At 35.3% G+C, this 9,864-nt stretch overlaps 1 protein-coding gene across 1 annotated transcript in view; it reads right to left on the bottom strand.

The window, feature by feature from the left end:
* Nucleotides 1–9,864, bottom strand: part of LOC118747472 — a 42,283-nt gene that overhangs the window by 18,602 nt on the left and 13,817 nt on the right. The window lies entirely within an intron of this gene.

The following is a 9,864-nucleotide window of genomic DNA, read 5'->3' as shown; positions in this document are numbered from 1 at the left end:
AATAATGCAATAAAGAAGATCGCATAGAAATTAAAAACTAAAAAAAAAATACAACTATGATAGGATACAAAATTGCACATTCCTGACGGCGATAACATTTCTCAAGTGAGAGTAGACAAAGCCGAGTACGAGGATAAAATAAACTGCGAAATAGTCAATTCTCTTAATATTCAATTTTTCATCGAGAAAAGTGCTTTGATTGTGTTAAATTGTAAGAATATATGATTAATTAAACAATTAATGAAGATAATAAAAAAGGTGATTATTGAGAAAGTTTTATTGAATTTTAGTGCATTTAAAGGTTCTGTGGTGTTATTTACTTTTACTTGAGATTTGTTTAAATCGCAAAGCCATAGTAGCGGTATGCACTGATTTTTTCCTTATATAGTAATATACACTCTATCCACTGTACACACTTTTTATCCTGGAAAAAATATTTATTTCATGTTTTGAAAAAATTTTTTATATGTTTTTAAGTGTGTTTTTTTCAGCTCATCTCTCAGCTGCCGATGTGCACACTTTGATAACAGGTTTACTTGCTCATATAAGCCCAACTTTCTGCTTAAAAACAGTTAATCTAAAATTTCAGCTAAGAAGGCTCTATGTGCGCGTACGCTAAGAGGGATCTCTGTATCCCAGCGCATATCTCAACAGATATATATATATATATATCCAAAGGAACACTTGGAATCATTAGTGGGGAAAAAACTACCGACATCCACATTTAACTTGTATTCCTCGAAGGTGGAGCTGTTGGTTTTTTCCTTTTATTATTCGCAGTATGCGGCAACTTTGGCCAACATTCTAATTATTTCAATGCTAATTATACCAAGCCATGAAAAGTGAGCGCGATGAATGTGTACTTGGAAATTGAAGCTCTAATAAAGGAAAAGCAATTATTTTTACTAAATAAGAGTCTTATGTAAATAAAAACAAAATTTTAATGTTTCATTCTGAGCGCCATTCCCCCTTCAAAAGCACTAAAAGTGTATAAATAACATGTAAATAAATATAAGTGCAACGCGTGCAAATTGTTCGTCAAAATGAATGAGAAATTAATTTTATTGTGTATAGTAGTTAGCGAAATCCAATAAATTCTGTTGCAAAGTAGCTCATCATTAAATAAACAAAATGCGCAAGCGAATTCAATTGTTTTTCATTTAAGTACATATCGTTTTTGCACTTATCGTATTACATAAGTACAAGTAAATACTTGCATACAGTACATATGTGTGTATGCATTTCGCACTTTCACCTAATTAAATTGCAACATACATACAGTTGGCAGTGTGAAACGCAGCTTGCGGCTAAAAGGGAAAACCAGGATCCTTTATAGAATGTCATTGAATGCAAATTCAATAAAATCGAATTTCAATTATTCAATGTTTAGCATTCAGCGTTTGGAGAAATTGCGGGCGTATAAATTGCATGGATATGAACGTGCTTTCTAATACATATATATGTATGTATATTTGTATGAAAGTTAAACTATCAGCACGTACATATGTATATGTATGTACATCATAAACTTATTTCAGTGCCAATTGAAAGGAAATATATAAATTGGTCTTTTAGTTGCAGCTAAAGCTATTAGCTTTGCTCAACCACCTCTTTTTTATGGAACAATAATGGAGTAATAATATAATTAGTCTTTATAAAGCATTTAAAGAAGAAAAGCCAATGTTTAGAGGCTGAAATTTTGATGATGGATTGTTGAATTCCTTGCAACCAAATATAATATTAGGAGCTATATAAATATAAAGTTAGGAGCTATACAGTTCAGCAATAGCTGAATTACTCCTTTTGGCGAAATTATCGTATGTGCAATTTTTTTTTTTAAACTGACATTTTGATGCAAATTCGTTCTACACCCCACAACGCGTCACCTGGTCAAATCTTGTAGGCCTGAAGTCTCTATAGTAACGACAAAAATTTACTGTATAAAATTAAAAAATTATAAATTTTGAAAAGTAAAAAAAAAATCATCTCGCAAAGGGGTCGATCTGTAAGTCCGGTTTTCGCGGCATCCGCCTCATTGGAAAGAAGAAGGCATTGGCAGAGCGTCACCTCCAATTTGTAGTGTTCGTCCTAACAAATCGAGAAGCTTTTTCAAGGCAGAAATACACTCAGATGTTTGCAATTTCCTGCTGACGAATTTTCTTATTTTTGATGTTGCTCGGGCTAGGAATCGAACCCACGTTTTACGGCGTGGTAGTACGCATCTTTAACCTTTTTGCAATCGGCTATCGAAAACTGAGTCTGAATGAAATGAATGAGAGAGAGAGAGAGAGAGAAGGGCAGTGCTTCAAATATTGTTGTGACTCCCAAAATTTGTAAATATGCAGAAATATTTTCCAGAATTCCGGAGTATCTGAACTTCGTATTACTCTACTTTAACAACGTCTGTGATCTTACTGTAACTATTTTATAGTCAGTAATCGACTATTTAGGAAAAGTGTCTCTTACTTAGATATATCCAAGTACATCAGTTTCTCGAGCCTAAAACCCTCACATGGATCAACCATTGCAGAATGGGTCTTACGCCCCGAGCTTGCGGGAGTACTCAAATTTAAGGTAACATTTTAGTACAGAAAAAAAAGAGAAATTTGTTGATAAAGCTAAGAGAAAAACAGTAGAAAAAAACTTTTATTTTTGTCCTTAATATTATACTGCGACCTTAAGAACTATTGTGCCCTCTTTATAGATTTATAGTGTGCCTATTAACCCAATATCCGAAAGAAACTTTAGTATTGAGCCTAAATCTCTGCAGTTCACTACGCTCTCGGATGTTAAATAATCACCCAAGTGTATTTTGCATCAGTGCAGCACACCTTCCCAAGATGTGCCACGCAGTTTCGATATCCGTCTGCATCGCCCCTGCGAGTAAATTAACAGTTTGATTAGGTGACAGTTCAGCCTGCACTGTTCTATCCGAATTGCTGTACAATTTTTAGGTTGATGGATTGTGCCTTCATTGAGCCTCTTCTTGTAGCCGGGCCAGTGGAGAGAGTGTCCCCTTTTCTATGCCGCTAAGAGCTCTAGGCGGATGAAAGGGGTTGGTGCTCCTTTCCTCGCAAGTTTATCGGCTATCTCGTTTCCTTCAATTCCACTATGTTCCGGAATCCAAAGAACACAAACTCGGTTTGCCAGACCAAGATAATTTAGATTATCAAGGCAATCTATCACCAGTTTACATAGACGTTACATGATAAGATCTGAGCCGCTTGGCTTTCTGTCAAGATTACAATGTTCTGATTCCGTTAGTTTCACTTCATATTAAAGTCCGCGCATGTTTCAGACTGATACATAGATATGTATACTTATATTTTTATTTATAAAGATTATCTCAATTTTACGTTCAAACATTTCCAATCACTTTTTAGGCGTGACACGTGTATTTTGAAAGCAAAAAATGTGGTTCACAAAGTTAATTTCAATCCCGTTTATTGCACCAATACTAATTAATAGATAGACGGCACTTAATTAAATCTCCAATTACATTTGCTTTTCCCAGCGGCCAAGTACTATGAAAATGTTTGGAGGCGTTTGATGGAAGATAAGATATGAAATTTCCAGGAAAAAGAAAACTTAGCGGTTATTGAAATAACAAGCAGTGCACAGCAAGGACTGAGACAAACTACAATTTCCTTAAAACAATGCCTAACTTTTACTTAGTCAACTGACAACCGCAAATTTCTGTTTAAATTGTAAAAAACAAAAATGGAAAATAGCAACAAAAAATGAATAGCATTTTGCACAGTCTAGGCATAAATCATAAATTAACAAGTTAAAAACTTTTTGAAACATTTCAAGTTCGGAAAAGTTTTGCAAAACTTACTGCAGATATACAAATGCATAAATGTATCATAACTTTACGACACTCACACATTGACAAGATTTGACCGTTAATCCTAATGTCTTTTAATTTTAGTTTTTTGTTTATAAAAGTATATTCTTTAACAAAAACTATATAAAAAAAAACTTCAATCGTTGTACACAATTAAAAGAAAAATCAATTAACTTTCGCAAAAATGTTGAGCTTTTTAATTCGATTTCTTAGAAATTTTTTGAGTCTACAGTTTTGTTGTCCGTAAGTCCCAACTACTTTAAACTTGCACTTTATTATACTAAAATTAATGGGCTACAAAACTGCTTACCCGAAATATTAAAAAAAATTCGAATTAAAAATTTCGAAATTTTTAGAAAAGTTTGTTCTTTTTTTTTTTGAAATGTTGCACAAAGATTGAAATAGGGTTTTTGTTAGAGAATATACCATATTTTTATAAACAACTGATTAAAATTAAAAAAATATTAAGGGGTTCAGGAGCGTGTCTCAAAAATGCTTGTATGCTTGTGTTTGGCCGAGTTGCTCCTTCGATTTATGCCGTGCATCTTAATGTTGCCTCACAAATGGAGGGACCTTCAGTTCTCTGCTGCTCTGGAATGGCTATTCATGCCAGGAGGCACTTAGAAAACGTTATTGGATGATGATATAACTAGGGATCGAACCTGGGCCTACACACGTGTTTGCAAATGGCTCTAATCACTCGCCAAACTGGCTGTGAATAACCGAACGATACATCTATGTATACTTATTGTAATTAAAGTTGCATTAAAGCAGACAAGAGTAGACTTAGACTTTCTTGGCTTAAGCTTACACGCTCACATACCCCCGCTCGCCAACAAACGCTGTTGCGTAGTTACCGCAATTTTGTTAGATTAAAGTTTGAAGACCTGCCTGATTGAAATACCAAAGGCCACGGAGTATTTTAAGTAAAACACTTACAAATATGTAAATATGTAAGTACTATAAGGCAATGATTACTTAAAAGCTCCTTTATATTTATTACCTATCAGCAGCAGGAGCAAACGAGCTCTGAGCTTTTACGCATTTGTTTACACTTTTTGTCCACTTTCATTCATAAAAATGTTACGGCGCCAGCCATTCGGGTTGAATTAAAGTAAACTGCAGCCAACCGACGACATTCAGTCCTTTCGGTTACTCGGCGCGATACAGACGTAAAAAGCGAAAATCGGAAGTTAGCTATGTAGGAGATATAACTAATGGCGTGGCTCATGCGTGTTTTTTTATTTCACCGTTAAAACGCGAAAAGCACGCGAATGTGTTGTATACAATTTTTTACAAGTGATTTATTGCACCGCTGCGACGACAAAGCCAATTTGTCACTGGGCAGTTTTATGATAATGTTTTTGTTTTTTGATCTTTTTGAAACACTAAACCAAGAAGGCGCGTTGAAAGCAATTAAAGAAATAAAAATATTGTTTGTGGCACGCGCTGCAAGTGAATGTGCTGTTGGGAATATGTATGCCAAAAAGCGGCAAATGAATTATAAAGGCTGATAAATAAGCATCGCATGAAAAAATTATTACATATTATACACCTAACTGTGAAATGCGAGAATGAAATATGGTTCATAATACCCGCTGTGAAATTTAAGACACGAATAGAAAAAAATGAGTAGATTTGCCTAAAGCATAAAAATATATTTGTGTATGTATATATGTATGTATGTTTGTACTAAATATCATTAAGAATGAAGACATAGCAGAGCATTGCAGCATAATAATCGTTTAATCTTGCAAGGAATTTTTTTCAAGCGCTGTACAAAGTTTCTTTCGGCTTTTCTTGTTTATTTATTTTTTCCAGTAAACGAGAAAAAGCCACAATCGTTTGTGCAAATTTGCAAAGAGAATGACTACCGCATACTTAAATATTGATGTGACAGAAAAATTGTGATTTGTTTGCCAATTCAAGCATAGGCGAGATAAGGAATTCTTTTCCAAATCATCGTGTATGTTGCTTGTGGGTTTGTGAAGGTAAACTCGTGTATATTCTGAACAGAATAATAAAATTCACATAATTCTATGATAGGCAATTATTGGTAACAAATGTGTAGGTGTTTTTCCATCATCACATTTGGCACACCAGTTTGACACCACATCAAATGGAAGTCCACGAAATCGTCACAGAGAACAAGGCATAGGGATATTAGATCCACCCAATCCTATAAATATTCGGGTCTGGAAGGATTCATACCCGCCATACTAATAGGCATTCTAATAAAAGCAATTTGCGATGGCAGCTTTTCTGGACTTGGAAGGTGCCTTTTAATATTGCCATCTTCCATCAATTCACAATTCTCTGTATTTTTCACAGATTTTGGTAGGATATATTAAAATACACCTTCACTAAAAATTTTTAAGTGTTAGTACCAAAACCAACGGAGTTACATGCCCTTATTAAAAAAGTCCTATCTGTTTTTGATTTTCTTTTTATAATGGTTTTTTGCTTCTTCTATAAAATAGAAAATTTGTTGGTTAGGCCTTTGTTGATTAAGGTAACGATATACTCCTTCATAGTTGCTGTAGAACTAGATAAAGTCATTGCTCTCCGGATCGACAATATGCTGAGTACAGGAAGCACCAATTATTCCTTGGTAATCGGAGAAGTGCAAAAATCGGGGGTTCCTATCTATTCTGTTATGCATCTTCGTGCCGAAAAAATTCTTGCTTCGCACATCGAAAGCCACTAAAGTTGTTGCGTGAGTAGATTAATCAGCCATTCTGGTCGTAGAGAAGTTCATGTAGATGGTAGATGGTACGATTCCTGTCTCAACAAGTTGAGAAGTAGACCAAAGAGCTAGCAGCAGCAGCTGGACTAGCTGGCACATTTTCGCTGAATCGCGATCACTCTGGCCACTATTCAATAAATGGAGAACATGGAGTTCTTACACTTGTAAGGCCTTTTGGTCTTACTAACTAAGTATTGGCGGAATGTTTTTTTTTTTGTTACGAATCGAGAGCCACACTCCAAACCGGTCAGTGTGTGACAGCAACCCGAATTTAACCTCCCACCGCCTAAGTACCATTCCCCCGACACCTCCGTCAGATATTTCATCGTGATGTAGTTTAGGCGGTGGCTCTAGATTCGTTACTTTCATGATGTAGTCTGTTAAAAAAGTTCCATTGACTTAAATTCCTCATTATTGGTTTAAAAGTAAACAACTAAAAAAGGAAGCGGAATTCGTAGATTTCCTAATGGGTAGATCTAATCTTCATTTGGCGGTCTGCATGACTCAGGTGAGTCAGAGTGCCAATACCTCCTTTTAGGAGTAAAGATGTCGGCTACTTCCTCCAAGTAGATGCTGCGTATTCCAAAGGAAAACTAACTGGACTTAAACAAACCAGGGGACCGATGGATCTTTGAGCCTTTCGCTTACATTCGCTGCGTCACCCTGGGTTCAGCTATGCAAAGGGAGCTAACCTTAATATTGGCTTTTCAAACTCCCTGCTGTCTATTTTCTCTTGAAAGAAGAGCCTGTCCCTGAGATTCGTTTATCAGTATAAGCAAATAATCGATCCCTGTTTGAAAAATTCCATTCTTCAAAGTTTCCTGAACCTTATATGTATGTAGCCTGCGATTGCAAATATTTTTAAAATTAACTATGCAAATCTTCTTTATGCCCGCCCTTGTGATCTCCTGCTGATTGCACTTTTATTCAACATTTGGCTTGTGAAGAGAGACGTGGACCCTTATGTTAACATATTCAACAATTCAGTACTGGTTTAAAGCTTTAACAAATACATACATACATATATCAGTGTCCTGGTTGCTAAAGAACAAATAATATAAAATTCATAACACAATGATTCGAAACCAACAAAGCCTGAAGTATCTTAAAAAAGAAAACTTTGCATTTCCGCAATGTTCAAAAAGCAAGTAAACCACCATTATTACCGTTAAAATGCACACACTCCGGCTAGGCACTTTAATATAAATACATTTGCCAACTTGACACATCCCGGAAGTATTTACAGCCACTTTCTGTCAAGTGGATTCATCGCACTGCGTGAACGTGCAACCAAAAAGGTGTCGGTCGTGTCGTCTCTCGAAGATGGCCATTCTGCAGTCTTGTTGCTTTTGGAAGACAGTGCGTAAAGGCAGTATGGCCAGCGCAACGTACACTTTGGTAAGTACTTACGTATGTATGTATGTGTTTATTTATGTGAAAAACTTCCACAGTATGTATGTATGTAGGTACGTGTATGGGTACAACGAAAAGCGCTTATCGAAACTTTTCTTTTCAACTTTGTGACATAAATGAGAACTCTATAGTAGATTAAATATGAACTCTCTTTTTGTGGCATTCTAAGAACTTACCAGATATTTCGAAACGAATTTCATTCAATTACTACCCAAGTACATAGTACGCAGTTGAAATTTTTTAATGCTCTTAAATTTTGTGGTGTCTTCCGTTCTTCTGTGAAAAAAATAATAGTAAGGATTTACCGTGATTTTTCTTTTGTTGCTTTAGATTGGAAGGCAGCAGCAAGCAGATAGCAAGGGTAGACAATTGAAAGCAGGTTTCTTTTTCGAGTTTCAACTAATAATTGTATTGCATTGTTTTATAAAACGGTAGTAACATCAACAGAAGTCATAGTCTAACGCTTTTATGTAATTTGATAATTTCTTTTTCCGTATTGTATGTTGTATTGTAGGTTAATAATTATCCAAAAAATTTACGAATGTATAGAAAATAAAGGAAAAGGTGATAATATGACAATCAATTAACATTCATTTTTTTTAAATCGTCGACTTGTTTGGTCATAATTAGTTTTTGTCAAAAAATGTGTAAAATGTCCTATGTTGCAATGTCGAAATGACTAGCAGCCCAGTCAATGCGACACAATTTTTAGTTGTTCCCTAAAATAATTTACCAATGGACCGATGTTCAACCAACTTCCTGATGAGCCGGAGGCTCGAAATTACAAACTTAGCTCAGAACCCGCTAGGTGGTACTGGAGTCGATATATTTGAAAACCCCGTATTTATAGTCTGATTTGGATCATTTTTGAAATGGCGTCAACTTTTCAAGAACGCCCTTTTTCAGAATTTCATTGGAGAGCAACCTATCTCAGAATTTGATTGAAGAACGCCCTATCAGCTGAAAATACATTGAAAATATGCTGAGATAGGAAGTTTTTGAATCGGCAGCAGAGATAGGGCGACCGACTTCCTGTGTCCTTTAAATAGGTAAGTACTACAACAGCCATTTCCGCCAAAAAGAAAACCTAAAACGTTTTAGTAGACATGTCTTCAATGGAATCAACCACTTAGTTGAGTATTTTGAAGCATTTCGAAATTTGTACTTTCTGCCGCTCTTAGACCACTGTACGTTGTTCGCATTTATTATATTTTCGCTCAGCTCATCTTTATATCATCTTAATAAAAAAATATTTTCGTCAGCCACTTTTAGTATTTTGGGTGATTTTCCATTGGCAGCCACTTTCGCAAAATCAAAATAAATCAATCTCAGATAAGCAAGTTTATGATTTAAAAATATGTTTAGCATTAAACTAATACATTTACACGCATATGAATAACGGTAAAGCGTGCTTAAATGGACACCATACTTTCATGAGCACTTTCAAACGGGTTTCAAAAGTAATTTGCTGATTTTACGACTCTTTGACTTCTTTCCATGAATTTTTATGTGCCAACACATACATACACAAATTGTATATGTATTCATCAACACGCGATTACATTTAGTTATGAATGTGCCACAGGGAGTCGCCATGGCGATCTAAAAGTCAAATTGCTTATTAAATAGGAAAATTAAGTGCGCCAATAAAACGCGCTGGCATCTTGTAGTACTTATTCGTAGTATGGATATGCCCACTAGGGTGGTCCAAAAAAAGTAAAGTCGGAAATTTAATGCTCTCACCCCCTAGGATTGTTCTATACCGAAAAAAAGTATACCCCTGTTTTTTTTATTTTAAAATCAAAATATATTTAGAGGTCGCTCAAAGCGCTTAAAGTTTCCCATGTATTTTGTATGG

This window comes from Rhagoletis pomonella, unplaced genomic scaffold, assembly GCF_013731165.1.
Source record: "Rhagoletis pomonella isolate Grant_MI unplaced genomic scaffold, Rhpom_1.0 Rhpom_scaffold_00012, whole genome shotgun sequence".
In the NCBI taxonomy this organism is placed as follows: Eukaryota; Metazoa; Arthropoda; class Insecta; order Diptera; family Tephritidae; genus Rhagoletis; species Rhagoletis pomonella.
This window is presented reverse-complemented; position numbering and strand designations above follow the sequence as displayed.